Below are 21,707 nucleotides of genomic sequence, written 5' to 3' on the forward strand. Positions count from 1 at the left end.
AGTTGTCATAGTAGGAAGTGGAGTTCTAGACTCCCCTAGCCCTCGTTACAAATCAATGAGTGGAGTTTAATTCTAATTGCAAGATGACTAAGAAAGGATTTTTATGATAAGCAGATGAGGCTAGGGCAATTTCAAGTGCAAGTAAGGTCTTTATTTATTTGCTTTTTAAAAAATGTCCCACCATTTTGTATGCATTTGCTTGTGGAGAGAGCCCAGGAGTGGGACATGGCGGTAGACAACACTGACAACAGTGAGAGAGGCTGCTAGGCAGTCTGAGTTCTCTGTTCCTAGCCCCAGGCCAAGAGAAATGTGCTCTGACCCAAGGTTAGGCTTGCTGTCACCCGAGACCAAGACCAAGGGTTCTCCTAAACGTTCCAATAAATACCCAACGTGGCTTTTAAACCTTAATCTGTTATTTCCTAGTTTGCAGAGTAAAATATACCCCTGTCAGAGGTGTTTGAACCAGAGCGGTTCCATCTTGAATAGGGGATGGGTAAAATGAGGCTGAGTCCTAGTGGGCTACATTCCCAGAAGGTTAGGCATTCTTAGTCACAGGATGAGATATGGGTTGGCACAAGATACAGGTCATAAAGACCTTGCTGATAAAACAGGATGCAGTGAAGAAGCTGGCCAAAACTCACCAAAACCAAGATGGTGATGAAAGTGACCTCGGGTCGTCCCCACTGCTCATTGTATGCTAATTATAATACAGTATCATGGTAAAAGACACTCAGGCCAGCACCATGACAGTTTACAAATGCCATGGCAACATCCACAAGTTTCCCTATATGGTCTAAAAAATGGAGGAACCCTCAGTTCTGGGAAATCTCTGCCCCTTTTCTGGAAATCTCATGAATAATCCACCCCTCGTTTAGCATATAATCCAGAAATAACTGTAAGTATACTCCGTCAAGCAGCTCATTCTGCTGCTCTGCCTATGGAGTAGCCATTTCTTTATTCCTTTACTTTATTAATAAACTTGCTTTTGCTTTACTTTATGGACTTGCCCTGAATTCTTTCTTGTGTGAGGTCCAAGAAAACTCTGTTGGGGTCTGGATCAGGGCCCTTTTCTGGTAAGACCCCTATCATCATCCCACCTAAGAAAACAGGAATCCCAGGGAACCTAATTTCCCCTCGTGCAAAATACTTATTAACTACTCACACCCTTGAGGTGTCTTGGTAGGAACTGAACCACTTACTTCAGACATTGGAAACGATTCCGAACTTGGCTACTCATGAGAATCACCTAGGGAACTTAAAAAAATCCTGGGTCCCAACCCCGGTGATGCTGATACATTTGGCCCTCCCAAGATTTTTGAAAGCTGGAACCATCAATGCAGGAAAAACCTTAAAAGTGAGTGGACCCTAAAATCTTCCTGGGGGCAGATTTCCTTGCCTCTGGGAGGGTCATTTGCCTGAGTCATTACCCTCCTTAGTGTTCTGGAAAATGGCAAAGTACATCAAATGCAGGGAGGATTCCTCAGCAGTCATGACAATTGCTATTTGGGTTAAATTACATCTTTAATTTTTCCTTGGGGTGAGTTGCTTTCTTGTTTGTTTGTTTGGGGAGCAGCATGGGGGCTAGGATCTTTTTCTTAAAATGACTTTAAAATGCTGAGCTTATTTTTGTGGATGGGCAGACAAGTTATCGTTCAAACCACAGTTTGAACATTAGGTAGAGAGAGGTAGAGTTATAGTTTGAAAATTAGGCAGAAGAAGACAGCACAGGTGGGTGAGATCCTCACTTTACATGAAGGTGGAGGCTGAGCCCAGGATCCAGTTGCAGTTTGGAGCACCAACCCAGACTTTGGGGTTGGAACCTTGTTCTGCTGTGGCTGTTCTGTGGGTGCTTTAAGGCTAGGGCTATACCCCACCTGCTACCCAAAGGTAGGGTTTACCCTGAAGGAAGTGAACATTCCCTAGGAAGACAATGAAGGCTGGAATGTGCATCTTCATTGCAACTCAGAGTACCCCTGACCCCACAGCATGGTGGTGAGCCTGCCCTTCCTCTAGGGAGCAGGATGCCCAGGAGTGGGGCATGAGTCACCCAAAAGTGAGGACAGGTCTAAGCTTGGAGATGTGCCTACAGTGGCTACCTTTTGAAGAAGTGTTAAGTTACTCTCTATGTTTCCTTTATTACCCTTGACCCATCAAAAAAAGTTGTATTCAAACACACAGCCTGATCTCTTTCTGCTGGAAGGAATCTGGGGAAGGACCTCTTCCAGGCTAGGATTAACAGGGAGAATAGCAATGAGAGGGAGGGGTCAGCATTTCTTCAGCTGCAGGAGGCAATTAGTAGACACTTAAAGAGGATCTGAGCACAGCTCAGCTAATTTAAAAAATCATCATAATTTGAGTTTTAACCAAAATATGACTTTATTTTGCATTTGCAAGGCACCAAAGTCTGCTATACACAATTAACCTCCCTTGTCCTCCCCTCCCTCAAGGCTTCTGTCTGAGAGACTCAGTGGGAGGAGGAAGGGAAGAGTCCAGCTCCTCTGCTGCTGATGACCCTAGTAGTCCTCCTACTCCACTGGGCTGCAATGACCACATCTGCACCTATAGCCCCTCATCCAATTTGCAGTGAAGACCTTAATCCTGGTCTCCCCCTGACCTCCTGGCCACTCACAGACCCAGTATATCTCCATGCTGTCCCATAGACACTTCAAACCCAGCTACTCAAAAACAAGCCCCACCTGTTCCTTCTCCTGCATTCTCTCCCTTTGCTAGAGCACAAGCACCCACTTGGTCCTCCATGCCCCTCAGCTGCCTCATCTAATTCTCACCAAGACCCACTTCTGGGCCTCTGCCTTCCCTTCCACTTAGTACCTCAGGCCCAGTCCTCATAATTTCTCCCTTGGACCACAGCAGCAGCCTCCTGACAATTCCCCAACACTCAAAGTGCAGTCCTGGCATGCCAAACTTGGAGACAGAGAGCTTAGGTGCACACCCAGGTCCCCAGAGCACTCAGCAGCTTTCTTCACACATTTTCTCTTCCCTTCTCTCTTGACCAGATACAGAAGAGCCAGTGGGAAATTGAGAAGACCTTAACAGGATGGTGGAGCCACAACGTGGAAGGAACCTGGGCTCCTGAATGACTGCATGGGGAAAAATCCCCCCACATACTAACCCATATTGAACTGTGGTGGTTTGTTACAGAATTAACCAGCCATGATTAATAGTGAGCAACTCAAGAACAAAAAGAACAAGCCTATAATAGAAAAGCAATGCTTTTCCATTCACACACCTTTCATCACAAAATGCCGGTTGGGTCCTACAGCCAGAGTAGTGAGTATACCTCACTGGAGGTTGCAAGGGCCAGCCAGTCCCCATACACAATCAGAGCTGTCTGCAAAAGACTTAATACCACCAGCCCTGTACTGTACCCTCTCAATTGCCCTCTAGTTTTCCCACCCCAATATTGGAGTGTCTATGATCACTGAAGGAAAATGAAATACGATTCTAGGTGTCACCTTTCAAAGGGTGTTAGTGACTGTCAGCTAAAGTGATTTAAGCCCTGGAAAAACCCCTGTGTCCTTTTAACATCCAAAACTAATCCTCTTCACACCAGACATCGATGTTAAATAAACAGAGATTTCCATTAACCTACACCTCTGTACATCTATTTTTAAAAAGCGTGTCACTCTCCTTTAAATGAACATACTAATTAGTGTATTAATAAATAGCTGAATGGAATCAATGAGACATGTAATCAAGGTCTGACCAGGGGTCGGGGCCAGGTTGAAGGGGGTAGGGGGAAGGAGAGGAGGGAAAAGAATCTTATTAGCAGGTTTGCTGAGGAGGGACATGTAAAATCAATGCTGCACATGCAGCCAAGATGCAGCTGAAGTTGACAGAAGATGGAAAGCTAAGTGCTTGCTCCGCCTCCTTCCTTTGACAGGAAAGCTCCCGGTGAGAGTTAATGTGATGAGCAAGGAAGACATTAATTGGGGCAGGAAAAGCCATTCAGAGATGGTGTCCAGGATCACAGCTGGCAGAGTTACCCAGAACCTCAGTGCTAAAGCCCTGACTCCTAGACCTTGTTTTAAAATACTAAGAAAGAACACACTTACGAGAGTTGATTTAGTTCTCAGCAAACACTTGGTCAAAAAGAAGCCACAGGGGGAGTTATTTGTTTGGGGCTTTTTGTTAGTCTTACCCCTCTTCAAAAATTCTAGTTCACGAGCAGTAGCTGGAAGTACCTTTGCCCCAAGATGCTAGGCACTGGGAAATGAAGGGCCTGGATTCTCTACAGGCAGCCCTGGGGGTGGGAATGGGGCAGCCCGCCTCTTCATCAGCTTCCAATTTCCTGTAGCACACCCCATAGCTAGAAGGCTCTGGAAGGTGAGAAGAAAAAGTCCTTCTGCAGGTATGAGGTTTCCAGCTGAAGTGGTATCTGATTACCTGAGCCGCTGCTCACTGGATCTCAAATTAGCATTGATACTCCATTTCCTTCATCTAGAGACACATCCCCTTTGGGCCACAAAACACTGGACAGAAGAAAAGTGGGCTTCCATTTCCCTAAAGATTAATATCAGGAGAAATGCCCTTCTGTAAAAAATCAATTAGGTGCCTGAGACCCTCACCCCAAAGCCAGCTCAGTGATGCTAGTTAAAGTAGAAGTTGTGTTAGGATAAAAGAAACTAAAAAAAAAAAATTTTGCCTTGGGGCCAGTACTGCCCATTACAAGCCCACTTAGGGATGATTCTGCCAGGAGGCAGGGAATTGGCTTGTTAGCAGTTAGAATGCTTGGCTCAGGATTCTGGGGTGCTATGGGCTCCCATGCCATGAAACCGAAGTTCCTCCTAATTCTGGTTGCTGGAAAAGCCAGTATCTCTGGGTGGACCTCACAGGCAGAAAACCTGCTGCTCTGAATGCCTAGCTCTGGCACGGCATCCACACATGGATGATCTAGAAGCCTTGCAGATGCGTCCTGAGATATGTTTCTGCCAGCCCCAGGCATGGCCTGCAACCTGCTCACCCTGAGGTCAGCATTTCCTGGAATGACAGGGAGGACACACATAAAGGAAGTTGGGGACATGGCAGGAGGCAGCTCTCAGCAGTCCTTAGGCTATTTTCCACATTACTGAGAATGGTATTTTGCCCCCAGGAGGTTCATAACACAGTCAGAAGGAACTCCAGGTTCCCCAGACTCATCAGAAAAGCCAAGGGGTGATGGTCATCAGCCCAGGGAGAGAGCTTCCTGACAGGGTACATGAAAATTAAGTGCAAAAGAGGGGCCAGAGACAGCTGTTCCCAGCTCAATCTGAAGCACAGGCACCTAGCAAATGGCCACACGTACGACCTTCCCGTCTGGTTTGAGAGGTCCTAGCAAAGCTCCCCTGCACCAGTCCATATCTTACTCCCTCCACTGACGTGCTAAAAGTCCACCATTGGAACATGATTTCTTTGGGTCAAGCATCATGCTGTCTCTTTCAACAACCTACACCTTAGTGTACCTCCTCCATCACCTCTGTTTTTCTGTGGCCCAAGGCTAAACAGAAGAGAGTGGAGAGGGTGCAAACAGCAGGGTCCCCACTGATCTACATGGCTATTTACTGAGAATTAGGGAGTGCTGTCCTCTCTGGTTGGCCAGAACTTGGTAAACAGAAGGCATCTTGTGGGAAGAAAAGGGCAACCCCTCCTGAGCAAAGAGATACACCAAGCCTTGGCCAATAAAACATGAGCAGAATTTCAGCCCTTATTTGCTCCCAGCTCACAGGTATACACACTACAGCGTATAGCACCAAAAGCCCTGTCTAAAGAAAGAAAGAGAGAAATAGAGAGGAGATACCCAAGAACTTGGGGCAAAATTCAACTACTTCTCAATTTTGCCCAAGGATACCCATTTGGAGATAGATATAGATATAGATACATGACTATTTTCAAACCAAAAATATCAGGACACACACTCAAGCAATGGCACAGAATATCTGAAACACAGGCTGTTCTAGTGAACACAGGGCCTGTGGTCACTATAGATGGGCTGAAGAGTAGAGGATGGCAGTGACAAGGATCCTGGGGGGACAGTGTGACAATGAGGTGCCCCTTTTCCTTTAGGGGACAGAGAAGCAATGGCAAATCTCCCCATGGTGTGCTATGCGGTGGAAAGACCACCTCCACAAGACCAGAGCCGGATTCTCTGCTCACAGATGTCCCATCACTTTCAAAATACACTGACACACTCCGTTTACAGACTCCCCAAGCTTTTGTTCCCTCTCCACAGTGGCAAATCACCTTTCTCCACAGTCAACCAGTGGTTCTTTCCTCTCTCAGCCCGAGTGTTGCTGGGAATAATGCAATGTTTCCAGCTTAATCATTTGTCATCATGCAGAGATTTCACTGATTTCAAAGCTAAGGTGCCTGGAAGAATCGAGCACGCTCTGAACCAGGGTGCCTCAGGGCAGAGGGTTCTGATTGGCTGGCTGGCTGTACACAGGAGAATCCCAGAGGCCCTTACTCGCTAGTTTAAGTCTATCTTTCCAGGAAACCAGGGCCTGGGGCTGAAGACAGCTGAGATGGGCTGTGTTCATAAATATCCTCTGTTGGAGGCAGGTGAGGACATCCAAGTGTGCAAATACCATGTACTCTGAACACACCTCTCTGGTCTCTGATGGACCACTTCAGCTTTCTGACTTTGTTGCAGGCAAACATTAGCAGATGCCCCATCCTGCAATGCTTGGCATAATTATCAGGTAGGCTCCAGGCAATAATTACTCACTAACGGTTAGCCACTGCTTTGAGCCAAGAGTCTCCTACCTGCTCTCCCTACACCAAATTCATAGTCTTGGGTGGTAAACCTGAAAAAAAAAAAAAAAAAACAGTAAGCATCACCATGGCCTGGCAAGAAAACCACATTATCTAAGATATCACTCTAGGTCCTATAAAAATAACGTACATTTACATGTGGATGGCTGATCTGAGCACAGATTGAATATATAAACGTGGCTGTTAATTCTAGACTCTGAGAAAATTCTGAGTCTTCCAAAAATAAAGGAATCCCTACAAATATTTTTAAATCTTTTTTTAAGAGGTCATACTCTGACGGAGAGCCAGAATTAATGCAATGGGACCAGCCACCTGCTCTTCTTCCCTTCCCATTTGCTTATAGAACCTCAAGGCAGTAGACTTGTTGAAGCCCAGTGTTAGAAACAGATGTGACTATTTATAAACTAAGAAAACTGAAGTGTTTTAATCCAACATAGGGTGGCAAGAAGCAGAACTGACAAGCTTTAGGAATCTGAAGAACAGGCAACAATTTTCAATAATATTACCTCTCCATTGAGCATTTAATATGTGTCAAGCAGTGTGTAAGCTATTTCCATGTATTATGTCACTTAATTGTTAGAGCAGTCCCTTATTTTACTCTTTTAATGATAAGGACACTGAACATCAGAGAAGACAGGTAACATGCTGATGCCACACAGCTGAGTAGCCAAGGCTTGATGATGTCTGTAAATTACTTTAAAATGCATCAGCTTAAACAGAGTGGTATAATGTAAGTTAGTTCCAATCCTCACCCAAGGATGGTTAGTCGACATCTGAAGTATTGTAACTAACCAGGGCTGGTGACTTGGCCTTTGAAAGCCTTGCATCAGAGTCTACACTGTTTGTTAAAAAACATAAGAGATGTTGGAAACAATTTATCAACAGGAAATTAAGCAGTGTCGAATATGCATAATTGGTTAGAAATGCCATCCAGGCATCTCTGCCCTTTGGGCACAAGAATCTGGCAAGCCTAGAGCCCTCTGTGGCTCCATTCTTGGCCTAGGGGTCCTACTAGGGTCTATTTCATCTCTCAAAGGATGCTGTCCTCTAATCCCACTACAAGGTGAGCTGAAACCTGCAACCGCATTGCCACATCTGCCTCAAATAAATCTTCCTTGAAATAAACTTGTCAGAGTTACTAAGTCAGTGCCTCCCAAACTTTCTCACTTCCTGACACTTGCAGAAAGTGATAATATTTTTACCACACCCTGGGGCCAGAGAGGGAGCTTCTGCCTGCTGCATGCCCCTCGTGCCCTCTGGTTGTCCACCAGGAGGGTTGAGGTGACCCGCTATATCAGCAAACCTTGAGACCATTCCCTGGCACACTAGTTGAGGCAGACAGCAGGATCCACACTGAGCTTCAAAAACAGGCTGTATGGCTATTTCTGTGCCTGGTTACTAACAAAGATTGGTAGGTAGGGTAGAATTGAATCTGCAACTTGCTGTTGTAGGAAGGTTGTGGAGGAGAAGGCCTGTAGCTCTCACCTGCCTATAATCATTGGAAATGAGTCCCCACATAATCTGCCCATTGGGCATGGCCAAGTTGGCATTAAGTTGGGTTGCAGTGCCAGACCTGTCTGCCTCCAAAGTCTATCCTGGGTCCTGGGTGCTCTCCTGCTTCTGGAGCCTAAAGAAAGTGAATCAATGGTTATTTGTCAAACCCAAAAGGGAAGCTCTTCAGAAAATGCCATGTCAAAGGGTTCTGTCCTTGGTGCTGTGCTGTTTCATACTTTTATCAGTAAGTTGAATAAAGACTGAGAGTCACATTTATCAAATTTGCAACTGACAGATTCCAGGACTTGTGAAGGTCAAATGAGATAATATGAGAGAAGTCATTTAACAGTAGAGTAAGACTCAACCCATTGATGAGGATGATACAAAGTTTAAGACTATCTTAGCAGCCTGAAACAGGGTCAAAACTGGACCCCCAAAAAGAAATTGAATGTGACAAACATAAATTCAAATTTTAGCCTTCAAAAAATATTAATGAATAAAGTACCAGGTGGCAGAAGTTTGTGTAAGACACACATAAAATGAGGGTGAGAGAAGCTTAGAGACCCACTGGTTATGAACCAGCAGTGGGATGGGGGCTGCCCCAAGATCTTAAAGGACCCTCTGCCCAGAAACCCTGCCACACGAATGAATTTTGACATTGGGCTTTGCTATCCACACCTCCTGCAGATGGTGACCTGCACCTGTGATCAGTCACAAAATTAGATGTGGAGTCAGACCTACCTGCACCATGAGCAGCAATGAGCTCTCCATCAATGTGCAAAGCAGTTAAAAGAGAAAGAACCCTCTATCACGTGCTACTGAAGTTGAGTTCTTCCCATCCCCTGCAAAGGCTCCCAACTTGCCAGCACAGCCAGGATGTTTGGCTCAGAGAAAAGAGGTGGGAGGAGAGTTTATCAAAACCTACAACTTAAGATTCTCTTTACAGAAGATGGAGTTAATGGGAGGTGGGGGGGACATAAAGATAGGCAATCAATTACCAAGGAGCAACTGTTTGTGCCCTTGAATAAAAATCTCTTTATTTCCTTGAATTTTCCTTTAATTTACCTTTTTTTTAAAAAAAAAGTTTTCACCTTTGCAAAACCTTTGGACCTTTTCACCAAAGACAACAGGAAGTCAGCCAAGTTTAATGGAGTTTTCATTTTGGAAAGGATGTTATCTGAAGCTCCTCTGTGTCTACCAAGCAATATGGTACATCTGTGGTATAGAGACCTACTCATTAGGTGCTCTGTTTACTATCAGCTGGTGAAAAATGATAATTGTATGGAAGAATAAACACCAAGACATGGACATCACTGCCTGCAGACTTCCCCAGGAAGCTACTTCCCACTTCCTGTAGATCCACAGCTGTTTCAGGATGTGTAATGCCCTCTACTGTCCGACCATTCAAATACTTTTCTTTTCAAGCTCAGAAAACCAAGTTTAAGGTAGGGAGAGAGAGAGACAATCAAACAACCTTATGTTGGGTCCAAAGGGAACTGCAAATGTGTCTAAGACAATGCCTGCTTTCAAGAAGCTTGCAATTAAGTGGGAATATGAGATGTAAATATTGAAAATACAAGCCAATAATCATATATTACCAGGAAATTCTTGGCAGGCTGAGTTTTCAGAAAGTCTCTACATATAATACTGTCTGCACACAAAAATGCCCAGACCTGGCATGTGGCTAAGTCTACTTGTAAAATTTGTTACCTGGTTAAATGCTGTTCCATGCCTAGCAATATTTTTAAGTTTTCAAATATAAGTTTCAGGTGAAAATGTCATTCTTTCAAAACAGTATGTGCGGGAGAAATGACATTTTTTCAAAGTGAATTTTCTATATTTGGTATATATATTCACTATATAAGTGAATTTTCACATATTCTATATGTGATATTCTGTAAGCTTTTTTATAAATGTTCTTTAGAACATTCCAAAAATTAGCATCATCAAATTAAAACAAGAGAACTTCTATTACATTTCTGCAAATCTTAGATGTAAATAAAATACCATTTCACTCAACAATGATTGCCAGAAATATAAATGCAGTTTAGAAAAACTATTCAATTAGTTTATTTTTAAGTATTTGCTAAGAAGGCTTCGGTCTTGCTAGTATTAAGTCCTAGGAGAAGGAACAAAGGAGAGTGAAATGAGCTACAGCAACTTCATGCAATTAGGCCTGGGTTTAGCAAAGCTCACTCTCTCTCCTCCACACCCCCAACAATCAGCCGGGGGCCAATGACAGCCAAGATTCTTTGTCCAATTTGACATCATGCACATGGTCACTACCCCGCCTCTTTCGCCTTTGCCTGCTTTCTTAGATCTTCTCATCCGAGCATAAAGCCAGCAGCCCCTTTGAGGACATCTGATACCCCCAGCTCAGTAGGTAGTCTCTAAAATGAAACATAAGAAGGTGGTACAAGAAAAGGGGAAAGTGTAGGGATTCCCTACCTTTGTTGCAGGCTCTGAGCCTTGGAGAGGGCTCAGCTCACCAATCTCAAAGGCCTCACCCACAGTGGACAGGGGCATGGTGAGGGGATGTAACAAGGACACCCTCGGTGGCGTCAACTGCTCTATTCCAGTCCTGACCACAGATCACTGCGGTTAGGTTACTTTCCTTCTTAGATCCCCAGGCCCTGCCCTCTGCCTCCTAGTAAGGAAACAATGTGCCACCAGATAAACTTGGAGAAACTGCTGAATTCCCTGAGACCAAAAGTGCAGCTCCGTAAATGTATTACATGCTGAGAGCAATTGATAAAACGTACAAGGGCTGGGAAAAGAGGCATGAGGAGGAATGAACAGAAATCCTGCCACCTCTATGGGGTTTTTGAAAGGTTAGAGCTCAAAAACACTTACCCTGCCCCCCGTTTCTCCCCACAAGACAGCCCAAAGCACAAGCCAATTTTATTAGCAGCCCTGAGATACCCAGAAGCAATCCAGAGAAGAGGGTAGATCCATTGTTTCACTTGATGTTGTACTGCAATTTTGCAACTAAAGACACTCTTTGGGCCTGAACTCCCGGGGTCCCTCAGTCTTGAAGAACTGGTATAAATGATGCCCGGGCTAGTCAGAGGCCCTGCACTGTCTGGGGCCTCTCCCCATCCCCAAGTCTCACTACCTTCCGCAGCAGCACAGAGGGTTAAAAGCGTCTGGGAAGACTTGAAGGAGTTGGGCATATCTCTCTCTAGCACTCTGCTCAAACCAATGGCCTGTTCTCTGCAGTTCCTATGACATGAACACTGTAATGGAACACAGGAGCCCATGTCTACATCTCCTACAACAAATGAAGACCACTAAATTATAAAGCTCCCCTGCAGAATGCAAAGCATCTGTCACTAATATGCTAACCCATTCATTTTTTCCCCATGTATTGGAAAGAGAGAGAACAGATACTGCTTGAGTTTTACTAAGCCCTAGACTGTGTCTGGTATTTTAAAAATACCTTCATCATAGATGTGTGAAGCAAAGATATGAGAAACAGGGGGTAGAACCTGGAGAGGGATTGCCCCACCTAAAGGCATTCCCATGATAAAAATTTTTCCTTGACACTTGACACTCCCGTACCAAGCCAACCCTATCTAGTGGCCAGGTCCTACCTGCAGGCTTTGATTGTGCAGACTTTGTCCTACCTCCCAGAATGTGGGATTAGACCAACAGGACGTTATTCCCAGTGGGCAAGGTCAATATTTTAATCACCAATCTCTTAGTTCATGGTGGAGTTCATTTCCCTAGACCACACTGTTTTGAGCATGCGCTCATTGAAGTTGGAGGCACGCACCGAGGAAGGGAACAAGCAGAACAGAGGCCCAGGTGCACTCTGTTCCAAGCTTGCTCCATAGCACTCTGGGTGCTACTCAGCCTCCTGGGATCGTTCTTTTCCCACTGGAAAGTAGTGGGACTCTCCTAAGGGAAGGTGAATACCTGGGATGCTTTCAGAACAATTTCAAGTACATTGTCCAAGACAGTATGTTTACATCGAAACATGAACCACTTGAAAAATGCAAGAATCTCTACGTGGATCTTCTTGCTTCTTTGTCAAGTTTCTGCCAGATCCCAAAAGGAACTCCTAAGTCTGCAACTGGGTCCAGAAGTAAACAACACTAGGTAAGCATGAAGTTGAAGCTGCCAGGGACACAAAAGCCTTGTATCCGCCGGCCTCCTGGTCACTTCCACCTGCAAATCCACATGTGCCTCAATTCACCTTGTCCAGAAAAGAATGCAGCACTCCTGCCCCCCCCACAACCTGCCTCAGTCCAGATTTCTCCAGCTCCATGAATGGCATCATCTCCCACCAGCTGCCCAGGCAGGACACCTGCAGGACAACCCCACTGCCCGTTCTTTGCTGCCCACCACCTTCACCACCATATCCACCATCATCTGTCAGCGCTAACTCCTACGATGTGATTCTCAGATCAGCCCCTTTCTCTCCTTTGCCACCACCTTTGATCAGCCCCGGCTAGGATGCTTTGATTTACTGCAATAGCCTGCTTCCACTTGTTCTCCACGTGGCCCCCGCTGAATCTTGCTACAGTACAAATCTGGTCTTGTTGATTCTCTTCCATGGAGATCCTCAAGGCCTGACTGCTGCCTGATGGATAAATCCCTTAGCTGGACACTGACACTGGTCCTGGTGCAGCCTCTGCCATGTTGCCCCTTGCCCCACTTCCCACCTCTGCCTTGAACTCCTGCAGACCCAGAGGGCTGTGCTCTCACCTCTCTGTGCTGCTTCCTCCACGTGGGACCTCTGCTTATGAGTTCACAAAGCCAATCTGAGGGATCCTTCAAAACATCCTCTAAAACTCAACTGGATGCCCCTCTTCCTCCTCCTCCTCCTCCTCCTCCTCTTCCTCCTCCTCCTTCTCCTCCTCCTCCTCCTTCTCATATTCCTCCTTTCTCCTCCTCCACCTCCTCCTCCTCCTTTCTCCTCCTCCTCCTTCTCCTCCTCTTCCTCCTTCTCTTCCTCCTCCTCTTCCTCCTCCTCCTTCCCTTCCTCCTCCTCCTCTTCCTCCTTCAACTCCTCCTACTCTTCCTCCTCCTTCAACTCCTCCTACTCTTCCTCCTCCTCCTCTTCCTCCTCCTCTCTTCCTCCTCCTCCTCCTTCTCCTCCTCCTCCTTCTCCTCCTCCTCCTTCTCCTCCTCCTCCTCCTTCTCCTCCTCCTCCTCCTCCACCTCCTCCTCCTCCTTTCTCCTCCTCCTCCTTCTCCTTCTCCTCCTCTTCCTCCTTCTCTTCCTCCTCCTCTTCCTCCTCCTCCTTCCCTTCCTCCTCCTCCTCTTCCTCCTTCAACTCCTCCTACTCTTCCTCCTCCTTCAACTCCTCCTCCTTTCTCCTCCTCCTCCTTCTCCCACTCCTTCTCCTCCTTCTCTTCATCCTCCTCCTCCTTCTCCTTCTCCTCCTCCTCCTTCTCCTCCTCCTCCTTCTCCTCCTCCTCCTTCTCCTACTCCTCCTCCTCCTCCTCCTTCTCCTCCTCCTCCTCCTTCTCCTCTTCCTCCTTTCTCCTCCTCCTCCTTCTCTTCATCCTCCTCCTCCTCCTTCTCCTCCTCCTCCTACTCCTTCTCTTCATCCTCCTCCTCCTCCTTCTCCTCCTCCTCCTACTCCTTCCTCTTCCTCCTCCTCCTTCTCCTCTCCCTCCTCCTTCTCCTCCTCCTCCTTCTCCTCCTTTTCCTCATCCTCCTCCTTCTCCTCCTCCTCCTTTTCCTCGTCCTCCTCCTTCTCCTCCTCCTTCTCCTCCTCCTCCCCCTTCTCCTTTTCCTCCTCCTCCTCTTTCTCCTCTTCCTCCTTCTCCTCCTCCTCTTCCTCCCCCTCTTCTTGCTCCTCCTCCTCCTTCTCCAGGAGCCCTTCTTCATGTCCTGCTTTTCATAACTGCATGGGTGCCCCTCTTCCTATTCCCAGAGCACCCTCTTCATGCCCCAATCTCACTTCCTGCCACATTGCATGTAAATTCTCTATTCCCACGTATGTTGTGGCTACACTAAGCTGTGAACTCCCTACTGGCAGAAGTAGGTCTTTCATCTCTGCACAAATTCTCACATAGTGCCTAGCGCATAGTAGGCACTCAATAAATATTGCTTGAATTGACTGATTGCTTGGTCAATTAATTGATTAAATATTTCATAACATCATATCAACCTCTCTTACTAAAATATGCAAATCTATGTGCATGGAGCTTGGTGAAATGTAGGCATCGAGGGATCTTACGAACCCTTTTCTTTTTCTGCAGTCCCCAGCTGAACCTACTACTGCCAGGGTGGAGATCCCCTCGGGGACCCAGGCCTCTGGACTCCTGCACTGACCATCCCCTGCTACTGTCTCCTGCCATCCCTACTGCATTCTCCTTTCTGACCCTCTGCATGTGGTTTTTATCACTTACACCTCCTCACCAGATCAGCAAACACACGGGAGCTGGCAAAGGTGTGATGCGAGGCCTAAGCTCAGTTTTCATTCTCTTTGTCTTGATTTTCTTTGACCTTGTGTGTAAATAGACTCTTTCTTCTGATGCTCACCCAACCCTTTAATATGCAAGGCCACATTCATCCTCACCTCCTGGGCTGCAGGTGGAAACAGCAAGGGCTTATTCCTGGCTTTAAAGAGGAGAAACTGAGGCCTAGCCCAGAGAGGGGACTTGCTGAAAGACATTCAGCAGACCTAGGATTAGAAGCTCAGTCTCCATATTCCCTGGCCAGTATGTAATACTTCTTCAATTGCTCTGAAAATGAAAACCTCAGGATTATTTTGCAGGAGGAAACAAAAATAGGCCTGGAAAAAACATAGCCACATTTCTGACAAGCTCCATTCAGAGGGCACCATAACTTACATAAATGATTTCCTATTACACCACAATTGTCACTGCAATACGACAGTCTTGCAGCTTCCTTGAAGTGTTCTCTTTGTTGTTTTTTATACAGATCCTCCAGAAAGAAGAATCAAATATGGTCCAAGCAGGGAAACAAACCACATGACACCCGCAGACCCAGATTCCTCTTCCACATGATTCTTTCTGAGGACCAAAGAGAATGCCATGAATAGTCCCCCATGGGCCTGAGCCCTCTCCCACCTGTCTTCCTCCCAAAGCTCTGCTGTATCCCTGCAAATAGGATTCCTTTTTTGAAAAAAAAAAAAAATGAAAGCCAACAGTTTATGAAGAAGAAATGAAGTGACAATTTCCCAGCATGGCTGGGAATCAATACAAGCTGTTGTCAGCGTTTTCCTTTCAAAGGGTGGCTGCCACACTTCTCCAAAGTCAAGAGCAACAGAGCTCCAGTGCTTGACTTACAACTGCTTCATCATAGCAAGATATTTTTAATTTAAAACTCACTGCAGTTGGGTTCGAACTCAGCTGGGACTTGATTTACTGCTAATTCATTTCTCCGATTCCTATAATTCTAAGCTCAGTCACCAAACAGTTTAATGCTGATAGAATCACCAGTGCAATGCTTTATGAATGGGCATCAGGGGAATTTTGTTAGTGTGTGTTAGCAACTGTTATTCACTCTGGAAAGGAGCACTGTGCCTGCACCAAGCATGGGGGGTGGGGGCTCTATAATTGGGCATGTGAATTACCAGACAGTGTCCCCAAGTGATTCAAACCCAAATACCACTTAGAGGATACCCCCTTTTACCCCAACCCACATACACACTCCCACACTCTCTCTCTCTCTCTCTCTCTCTCTCTCTCACACACACACACACACACACACACACACACACACGTACAATCATTACCTATGTGAGAAGAATGCCGGGCAGTGAAAACGCTTTCCATGGGAAATGCCTAACTTCACTCTCCAGGTCACTACCCAGTGGTGGAAACCATGGATTTACAGTCTAATTAGAAATCCTCAGCCTTTTCTTGGATGGCAAAGTTTTCTCTTCCCAAGAGAAAATTTGTTTCAGCCATCCAAAGCTTAGGGAGATGTGCCTTAATAACTCAAGCTTCCTTTGTTAATTTGATAAGGAACATCTATCTTCGTCAGTTATATTGAAGCCTCTTATTCAAGAAGCATAGTTGGAGAAAAAAAATTGAGGTGAATGTCATTACTCACATATTTTGAAAACATCCATCTTGATCCGTTATATGCAACCAAAAAGTGCCACTTGTGGGAAACATGTCCACAAACCTGTCAGAGTGGCATTCACACTTTTCGAAATTGTTTCTTTATGAAATATACACCTGAAGGCAGATCGCAAGGCCACGGTCGCTAAAGTTTTGTGAGAATTCGCAGTCATTTCTGGGAGTCTCAAAAGCAAATGACAAGGACAAGAGGCAGGCAGTGCCTCTGAAAGTTGGGGTCACAAGTCCCTATAAGTCCCTATTTTGTCAGTACAGTGAATTCATTCTTCTGGTTTTTTCACCTCTGAAGTAAACCAAAACTTGAAAGCTTCCAGTTGAAGGTCACCATCTCCCAAAATGCCTTTCTATGGAACCCTCTTTCCAGGAGACATCAATAGGCTTAAATACATCCACACAAAGGGATCCCCATGACCCAATAATCTGAAAAGCAGTGGGCGAAGAATAAATAGGTTTTCCAATAACAGGTCTTCTTCACCTTTAATTCGCCCTTGTGCATCTCCTGAAGAGGACAAAAGAGAGGATGCTTGCAAAACTTACTTGGTCACAGAATGCTCTTTCCATGGAGGATTTTATAGACTAGTCTCTGGAATGTTCTGCTAAATTCAGCTTGGTCTTCCCCCCTAATCTATCAGCGCCTAAACCCATAGTGAGTTTTACACAGAGAGAAATAATTTAATTCCATGTGCATCCATGTGCAAGACCACTGCACCTACCTGTCCCCAACCACTATGACCCAGGATGCTGGAGGATAACTGAGGGGCTCAGCCTGTACCCATCTGGATTCATCTGAATCCTCTGGAATAGCCAGTCAGTCTGACTTGATGTGATCCCTACTCTGTCCCTGCTGCAGAGCAAGAACCCACCATATTAGTCTGGTTCACACTTCCCTAGTCTTGATATTTTTAAAGTCATTCTTCTCCACCTTATCCTGCTCCATTTATTCCTTCTATTTTTACAGCAAATGTTTATCAATTGCTTCCAGTAAGATAGGCTCTGGGTTGGGCACTGAGTATACAAGAAGTAAGAAATGATCCCTCTCAACCTAAAACATAAGGAAATACATGATTCCCATTGTTTTCATTGCCACTGCCAGTAGCAGCTTCTTCACCATTATTAAAAAGCATGAATTGAGTTACCGATGAAACAAAAAAAACTGCTTGAAGCAGGGGCTGACCCTATCTTCTGGGAGCTGCACCTCTCAGGCAGACACCCTAATGCAGGCCCACGTCTCTAGGTCAGTGATTTGCTCACATCAATCAGTGGTTGGGGCAAGTGCATTTAGGGAGGAAGATAGGGTCAATATCTAATGGACAAGAGAGCAGGAAAAGAGGTCACAAGCACAGCATGACCATCAGTCCTCTCCCCAGCCTGACCCTAAAGGGCCTTCAAAGCACAAGAGTAGTAAAAAAAACATTGATGAGGGGCAGGACTAGCTACAAGCAATGACTTACAGGAAATATTTTATGCAGAAATGTCCCCTGTTGCATTATATTTCAATGCTTTCATTACTTCTTAAAACTAGGAGGGTGGCAGAGGTCATTACGACCTCTCCCTGCTTCCCAGCAGCCGTGCTGCCCCTGAGATAGTCACACACCACTATGCGGAAGGCTGGCTGTTGTTTAGTAAGCCCCAAAACATTAGAAAAGTCTCCAGAAATCGGATTGGCACCCATTCTTAATGTGGTTTCTATTTGGGGTTTCAATGGGATAATAGTGTAGTCGACTAGTGTTGACATAGACACGTGAATTCCGGGGCTCCTAATTGGAGTACCCTGCCCTGTCTTGCCATCTGACTCTGTTCTGAAGAACTTTATGTTCTTTGCATGGAAACCATTATCCCAGACTTCCAATTTATATATCTGCCCAAATCTCCTGAGTCCCACCTGACATCATGCCACCCCACCCCAATTCTGAACTGCAGCCATTTTCCTGTTGAACCCTTGTTATCATTGCCACTGCCAGGAGCAGCTTCTTCACCATTATTAAAAAGCATGAATTGAGCTCTTGATTAAACAAGACACTGCTTGAAGCAGAGGCTGACCCTACCCTCTAGGAGCCGCAACTCTCAGGCAGATGCCCTAACACAGACCCACGTCTCTAAGTCAGTGAGTTGCTCACATTGATCAGTGGTTAGGGGCAAGCATATGTATTAAGGGAGGAAGACAGAGTCAGTATCTAACGGACAAAAGGCCTCAGTGATGCTTTCTGCCGCTCCTCTGGTCCTAAAGTTCTTGCTGTCTTTTCTTCCTTCAGAGGCAAAGGCTGGGCTCCTGTAGGGGTAACCCTGACACACCTTCTGCAGGGAGAGCCAAGGAAGCCCCAGCCCCAGGGCCTGACCCACAGAGGCTCTAGCTTGACCTGGTATTCCCAACCCCAAAGTGAGGGGAGTTGACTCATGTCTCGTGGGGTGACTTGTGACCAGTGAGCTCCAGCAGACCAGAAAGACCCGTGGATTAACTGCTGGCTGTGCCTCACCACCACAGACTATTCTGAGACATAGTGTTCACACCAGGCTTCCCTGGATACCTCCTGAGTGACTGAGCCACCAGCTGCTTTTCACTGGGAAGGCAGGGCCAGCTTGGTAACACACTATTTGTTCTCCTTCCTTCCCTACCTCTCCTCCTTTGCTTCACTTTTGCTTCCCTGGGACCCCACCCCTCAATAAAGTGGTAACACATAGCTTCTGCCTTGAGCTCTACTTTCTAGGGAACCCAGGCTGTGACTGGGGTGAAGGACAGACAGGCAGAGGGGGCAAGGCCCAGGCTCTCCATAGCTTTGACAAGAATAGTCCTGCTTGCATCTGTTCTGTGCATTGGAATTCCATATAAAATTTCATTGGAGCAAAGACTTTCACTGTATACATATTAAACTATGTTTAATCACCGATCTAGACTAACCTCCTCATTTTATAAACAATAAACTGAAACATAAAATGATTTTTCCCAAGATGCTTTAGTTAGAGTTATCTACATCTATTTGTATCCAAAGCCTAGCTTTTTCCACAACAGTGGTTTTTAAGCAAGCGGACATATTGGAATCATCTAGGAACCTAAGAAAACGGACACGTGCCTAAGTAGCTGTCTCTTTCCTTGGAAAGACAAGGGGCAGGATTGGCTCTGAAGAAGGCTGAGCAAATGCTGAGGCCAGAGGTGGACTCTCTACCTATCTGGCACAATTCTGCTTGAGAATCTATTGCTCACACCATCAGCAGAATCCAATACTTGGTTTACATAACGCAAAGGTTCAGTGGAAATTTTCACTGGAGAAGCCACCCCTTTATTCACATTTGAGAGTAGTCATAGGAAAGTGCTTGTCTTAATCCAGTGCTTCTCAGTGGATTCCAGGTCCACTACACAGTTGATCTACTTTAGTGATTTCACAATCCATGTGAGTGTATTAAAGGCTCTGAGAAGTCCTGCAGCAAGGAGTATCTTTAGCTTTGCTTTACACCCAGGGTCTTGCAAACTTATTTCACTGCGGAAACTTTTTTGTATGTAATGCCTATTCACTCCCCTGCAGAATATACTTTGGGAAACTCTGGTCTATTTTAAGTATTACTTTCAGGAAAGCAGGTCTGAGATGGAGAGGAAGAAAATGAACTCCAACTGACTCTAGCAACATTAGCTGACATTCCAGGCAGGCTGCTTTAGTTGCACATCCTGATGTCTGCTACTGTCTCCTCTCACTCTCTAACCCCACCACAAGAACGGAAGCAATCCACCAGCTATGCCTTGCTTACTTCTTTCCTCTTGGCCTCTGGGTCAAAGCCAAGGAATGATTGGTTCACCTTCTAGGTTGAGCCTCCACACACTACCAAAAGGGAAATCCAGCTGTGCTCATTCAAGAAGAGTTCAGTGAGTATGTCAGATAAGGAACTGATCTTGAGCGAAGACCAGGAAAGCCTTTCAACTGCCATGGTTTTCCTTTCCTAAATTTCCAATGACCTCTTCCTCCACTGCTTCTGTCCTACTTCATAATGAAAATACTCTACCCTGTAAGACCTTGGGAATTGATTCAGTGAGGCCGTGTTCAGCACATTGACTGCGGAGACTATCCTCTTAGCTAGTGATCTGTTTTGTGTTGGAGTGACAAAACATCCCAAAATCCAATTTGCTGTTGCGAATCCTGGTTCATGGAGGAAACACCATAGAGGGGGAGGGGAAGATCCAAGCTTAGAAGGAAAAGCTAGGATGCCTGAGATCTCGCCAACACCTGTTGGTTTCAGTTTGCACAGGACTTTACCTCCCAATGTTTTATCCACTCATTCCTACTGCTGCCTCAGAGGGGGAGGTGATGAAATTCCAAGTGCACCCCTTCTAGCCACCTCAAGTTGGACAGAACTTTCACTCACTTTACAGTGTAGAGAAGTCAAAGAAATAATGCATGGAATAAAAGTTTGGCTTTTGGAGAAAAAGAAAAAAAAAGGCAAGTAACCAAAGTGCCTCACTTGTTGCTTTTTCCTAAAATGTTCAGACCAGAGGGACTGAGTTTAGCCCTGGCTTTGGAGTGGGACAGAACCCAACCGGGCCCATGGGCTCCTTCAGGGATTCACACCCACACCTTTTTGCATCAGGATGTAATTCCTAATGCCTTGCCTTAGCCTGCACCATCTCAGGTCTGAATTATTTTCTTTGTGCAAATGGGGACCTATCAAAATTCCTCTAAGTGCTACAGGATGGCTATCCCCTGACATGGTCCATTGGCACCAACACGCGATGAGTCTCTGCTGCAACCACCATAGGATCCAGGCACCCAGCATGGCATGATGTCCCCAGGCACAGATTTCTTCCCTGCTTCTGGATCCTGAAGTCAGAAACTCTAGGAGTAATAAATGAATGAATGAACAAGTGTCAAGTATCTACCGTGAGTGGTGTAATGGTAAGAATCTTTGCCCAAGAGTGAAAAAATCATCCATCCCTTAGCAACCTGGGGCCTTGAACATCTCACCTAAACTCTCTTCTCAGCCTTAGTTTCTATGCTATCAAAATGGGAATAAACAATACCTACCTTGCACAGCTATTTTAAAGATGAAATGAGGAAGTGTTGTTTCTACAATACTAGCAATTTGAAGCAGTCACCAGGGAGAATTAGACTCCTATCAGAATTGGAGCCTCATAGAGTCTAAAGTAAAGATGGGGACTTCACTCATTCATTCATTCACTCATTATTTCCTGGGAGAAAATGGGAATTGCCAAATGAGGTGACAGTCACCCTCAGGACCTGAGCACTCTGCTAGAATGATCCATGCAATTTTATAACCTACCAACAGCCAAGGAGAAGACTCATCTCCCTTGATGAATGGGGAAATCGAGGCTCAGTGAATAAACCCATTTGCCTGGCATCACAGAGGTAGTGCAAGAGACTAGGGACCAGATATTCT

General features: G+C 45.6%; 1 protein-coding gene across 3 annotated transcripts in view; it reads right to left on the reverse strand.

Moving 5' to 3' along the window:
• PLXNA4 (plexin A4) overlaps positions 1-21,707 on the reverse strand; it is a 457,885-nt gene that overhangs the window by 431,686 nt on the left and 4,492 nt on the right. The window contains exon 1 of one of the 3 annotated variants that reach the window (XM_030825649.1): positions 15,072-15,130. The exons of the other annotated variants lie outside the window; for them this stretch is intronic. The gene's annotated coding sequence lies outside the window, so the exon portion shown is untranslated. Of the gene's footprint in view, positions 1-15,071; positions 15,131-21,707 lie in introns of those variants that run through there. 3 annotated transcript variants of the gene reach the window in all.

The sequence above is a fragment of the Nomascus leucogenys genome, chromosome 13 (assembly GCF_006542625.1).
Source record: "Nomascus leucogenys isolate Asia chromosome 13, Asia_NLE_v1, whole genome shotgun sequence".
Taxonomy (NCBI): domain Eukaryota; kingdom Metazoa; phylum Chordata; class Mammalia; order Primates; family Hylobatidae; genus Nomascus; species Nomascus leucogenys.